Genomic DNA, 5,156 nt, shown 5'->3' with positions numbered 1-5,156 from the left:
TTTTGAGTGTATTTCTCGATTTCTGATATTCTGTCTTCCAGTTCATCAAAGTTTTTGATTTTTTGCGCACGTTTTCGATTTATAAAGTCTCTGTGCTTTTCTGTTGTTACTTCCACTGTAACCTCTGGTTCATCGCAAGAGTCATTTTCAGAAACATTTGATGCTTGTAGTACATCTTTTGCGGATTTTTTGCTTTTATCTCTTCTATCTCTTCTTTTTTCTGCAATTTGTTTTCTGTTCTTGTTGTCAAAATGCGGAACCATCAGCGCATTAATATTTCTCTTATTTTCATATACTTTTTCCAATTCTGCTAGTAGCAATATTTCTTCCTGTGAGCATAATTTTGACGGTTTGCTGCATGCAAGAGCTGCTAGTCTAGCCTCATTGTGCGCTCTTGGATGCGCATGTCGAGCATGTTGAGAAACACCAATTTTTGTTCCATATCTGAGGTCACAGAAGCTGCACAGGAATGGCAGCTCTCCTTTTTGAGGTCTTCCTTTACATTTGGCATAATGGAATGCAATATTGTGATATTCGGCTTCTTTGTCACATTTTGAACAGTACGTTTTGAAATAGAAGCCTTTGTGCTTCCCAATATGTCTCCACACAAGTCACATTTATATGTTTGGGTACTTCCAATAAGTGACTTTTTTTGTGTAATCACTTTTCTTTGTTACTACATCTTTGCTGACCTCGTACACATCTGGAAGATTTTCAAATTTTGCTGACCAATGTCATTCTTGGCTGAGGTGGCTACAAACTCGATGGATTTGCTGAGGTCTACTGTTGTGTCTTCTTCTGCTATAAGGGGTGAACTAGGGCCTATATCATGATCTGAATCGTTGTTATTTGTTTTATTGTTGGAAGCTAGTGCTGGTTTGTCAAATTCGGTGAGGAGGTTAATGATTTCTGGGAAAGACAGCACCTCCTTACGCCATCTTAATGGGGTTTTTATTCTCCAGGAACTACCCCATCTGGAATTGGGTTTGTTTGCTTCGCCATTTCTCACTATCACGCTTGCTGCCATGATAGAACGTTGTTTGGCCTGTCTCTATATGCTTCTCTACGCAGAGTCTAGCACTTCAGAGGCAGTTACCGGCGGGACCACTCGGAGGTAAAGGCCACTACAACCGAGAATAGGTTAAGAGAGTCATAGTTACTCCCGCCGTTTACCAGCGCTTCATTGAATTTCTTCACTTTGACATTCAGAGCACTGGGCAGAAATCACATCGCGTCAACACCCGCCTCGGTCCTTTGCGGTGCTTTGTTTTAATTAAACAGTCGGATTCCCCTGGTCCGCACCAGTTCTAAGTCAGCTGCTAGGCGCTGGCCAAGGCAGGACGCTGGCCCCGCCCCCCCGGCGAGGGGACACGGGGAGAGGCGACCACCGCAGCTGGGGCGATCCACAGGAAGGGCCCGGCTCGCATCCAGAGTCGCCGCCGCCCTAGAAGGAGGCGCCTCGTCCAGCCGGGGGCCCCGAGCCCAGAGGCGCAGGGGGAGCCTCCTCGGGCCCTCCGGACCCCGTCCCGGGCACCCTGCCACGCGGCAGGACCCAGGACGAAGCCACGGGTGGGGAGGCCGCCCTCCCCAGGGTGGCCCCAGCCAGAGCTCCTGAACCCAGCCAAGCAAGGTGAAGCTCCCCGGGCACAACAGAACCATGTCCCGGTCCTTTGGCAGTGCCGGCAGGCCGGGGGACGGGGCCCAGGGCCGGAGCACCCGGCCCCGGTGGGGCCCCTGGAGCCAGTAAGGGGGCCCCCAGGCCCGGAGGCGCAGGGGACGCCTCCCGGGGCCCTCCCGGACGCCGTCTAGGGAATCCTGCCACGCGCCAGGCCCGGGGATGGACCCGGGGCTGGGCGGCATCCTGGCCCGTCCAGCTACCGGCTGAGGACCGCTAGGCCGAGAGGGGTCCCAGAGTACCTTGTCCCTAGTAATCCAGAGGAAGGCTACCCCTCTTTCTGAGAACAAGTGCGCACCGGGCGGCTCAGGGGACCCTAGGCGCGAACGTGCCCGACCTCCTGGAGCGCAGGCTGGGATCCGGTAGGTGAATGGCACCTCATTGGGACTTCCGGGGAAGCTCGGCCATCTGGTCACCCCATTGGAAAGCATTGGGCGCGACCAGATGGCCGAGGGGACAGGTGCGACCAGATGGCCGGGACTGAAAGGTCTCCCGTCTGCCCGCCCCGAGGCCTTTGCGGTAGGGCTTCCGCCTGCCCACGCAGGGCTCGGGGGCTCAGAGACCCCGGATGCTGGGCCTCAGGCACAAGTGGGGCTGCCGGAGCTCTCGGGGCCCGGACACCCGGGGGAGGACTGCCCGGGACCCATGGAGCCCGTCCCGGGCACTTTGCAACGCCGCGGGCCGGAGGAGGGAGCCCCGGATGCCTGGGATGTGTTGCCCGGGCACAGCCCATCTGGCCCCCGGCAGGGAACCGCCTGCCCGGGTGGGATGTTCCGGTATACCCTGCCCCTAGTAATCCGGAGGGAGGCTACCTCTCCTTCTGGGAACCTGTGTGTACCGAGTGACAGAGGGGACCCAGGGCGCGGAGGCGCCCAACCTCCTGGAGCCCTGGCTGGGATCCGGGAGGCGAATGGCACCTCATCGGGAATACCAGGGAAGCCTGGCCATCTGGTTGCCCCATTGGAAAGCATTGGGTGCGACCAGATGGCCGAGGGGAGAGGTGTGACCAGATGGCTGGGACCAAAAGGACTCCCGTCTGCCCGCCCTGAGGCCTTTGCGGTAGGGCTCCCGCTTGCCCACAGAGGGCTCGGGGGCTCGGAGACCCCGGCTCATGTGGCTCAGGCACAGGTGGGGCTGCCAGAGCTCTCTGGGCCCGAACACCCGGGGGAGGACTGCCCGGGACCCATGGAGCCCGTCCCGGGCACTTTGCCACGCCGCGGGCCAGAGGAGTGAGTCCCGGACGCCTGGGAGGTGGTGCCTAAGTAAAGCCCATCTGGTCCCTGGCAGTGAACCGCCCGCCCGGGAGGGGTGTTTCCCGGCATACCCTGCCCCTAGTAATCCGGAGGAAGGCTACCTCTCTTTCTGGGAACCCGGGCACACTGAGTGACGGAGGGGACCCAGGGCGCCAAGGCGCCCGACCTCCTGGAGCCCTGGCTGGGATCCGGTAGGCGAATGGCCCCTCATCGGGACGTCCAGGGAAGCCCGGCCATCAGGTCGCCCCATTGGAAAGCATTGCACGCGACCAGATGGCCGAGGTGAAAGGTGCGACCAGATGGCTGGAACTGAAATGACGCCAATCTGCCTGCCCCAAGTCTCTGCGGGACTGCTCCCGCCTGCCACTGCAGGGCTCCAGGGCTACAGGGCTCGGGGGCTGCAGGGCTCCAGGGCTGCAGGGCTGCAGGGCTCGGGGGCTCTAGGGCTCCGGGGCTGCAGGGCTGTGGGGCTCCGGGGGCTGCAGGCTCCGGGGGCCGCAGGGCTCAAGGGGGCTCTGACACCCCACCCTGGGCCTCAGGCATGGGGAGGACCACCTGAGCTCTTGGGCCCGGGCACCCGGGGGAGGACTGCCTGGAACCCATGGAGCCCGTCCCGGGTACTTTGCGACACCGTGGGCCGGAGGAGGGAGCCCTGGACGCCTGGGAGGTGTTGCCTGGGCATCACCCATCTGGTCCCCGGCAGGGAACCGCCAGCCCCGGAAGGGTGTCGGGCACACCCTTGCCCCTAGTAATCCGGAGGAAGGCTACCCCTCTTTCAGGGAACCCGTGCGTGCCAAGTGACGGAGGGGACCCAGGGCGCCAATGTGACCGACCTCCTGGAGCCCTGGCTGGGATCTGGGAGGTGAATGGCACCTCATCGGGACTTCCAGAGAAGCCCGGCCATCTGGTCGCCCCATTGGAAAGCATTGCGGGCGACCAGATGGCCGAGGGGAGAGGTGCAACCAGATGGCTGGGTTCGAAAGGACTCCCAGCTTCCCACCCCAGGCCTTTGCGCTAGGGCTCCTGCCTATCCAAGCAGGGCAGGGCAGGGCTCGGGGACCCCGGCTGGGCCTCAGGCATGGGGAGGACCACCGGAGCTCTCGGGCCCGAACGCCCTGGGGGAGGACTGCCGGGACCCATGGAGCCCGTCCCGGGTACTTTCCTAAGCCGCTGGCCTCCTGGAGATGGGAGCCCCGGACGCCCGGGGGAGGACTGCCTGGGACCCATAAAGCCTGTGCCGGGGCACTTCGCCTTGCCGCGGGCCGAATCCCCCCTCGGATGGAGGAGAGGTGTTGTCCGAGCATAGCCCATCTGGTCGCCTGCAGAGAAGCGACTGCCCGGGAGGGGTGTCTGGGCATACACTGCCCCTAGTAATCCAGAGGTAGGCTACCCCTCTTTCTGGGAACCCGTGCGCGCCGAGTGACGGAGGGGACCCAGGGCCCGGATGCGCACGACCTCCTGGAGCCCTCGCTGGGATCCACGGGGGAGCGAGGGATCTAGATGGCGGTTCAACATAAGGAATGTTCCAACTCCTTCCCCAATCCCGACAAATTCGGTCGGACTCCCAATTCCGACAAATTCGGTTTGACTCCTTATCCCGACAATTTCGGTCGGACTCCCAATCCTGACAAATTCGGTCTGACTCCCAATCCCGACAAATTCGGTTGGACTCCCACCATCCAACCCGAAACGTAATCGAGCACTTTGAGTGCGCGACTCCGAAAAAAAAATGGAAAAAGAAGAAAATAATGTAAATATATTAAAATAAAAATAAAACAAAAAATTAAACAATATTTTAGTTTGAATGTTTTAAAAACATTTTTTTGCAATTTTCAGAAAAATATATAATGTTATTTAACCCCTTCCATGCTCATGACGAGCTCAGCTCGTCATGCAGTACACTGCTTGTGTGCTCATGACGAGCTGAGCTCGTCATGAACAATGGGATTTAAAGAGGGGCAGCACCAAGCGGGAATTGCCTTAGCATTGATGTAGTTAATGAATAAAATATTTATAAATAAAAACAGTTAAAAAACTGTAGAAAATCAGTACAAAAAAATAGGTATAATTACTGCGTGCTTAGGCCCCTGTAAATTTTTGACCACATAAGGTATCCACGCCAAATCTGCGTCCTTTTCTTCCAAAATCATGGGAATTCTAAAGGTACCCATGGTTTGTTGATTCCCCTGGAGGGGTCCCAGAAATTAGCTAAAATACAGCAACATTTT

Source organism: Lissotriton helveticus, chromosome 3_1 (genome assembly GCF_964261635.1).
Source record: "Lissotriton helveticus chromosome 3_1, aLisHel1.1, whole genome shotgun sequence".
Taxonomy (NCBI): Eukaryota; Metazoa; Chordata; class Amphibia; order Caudata; family Salamandridae; genus Lissotriton; species Lissotriton helveticus.
Note: the sequence above shows the minus strand (reverse complement) of the source record.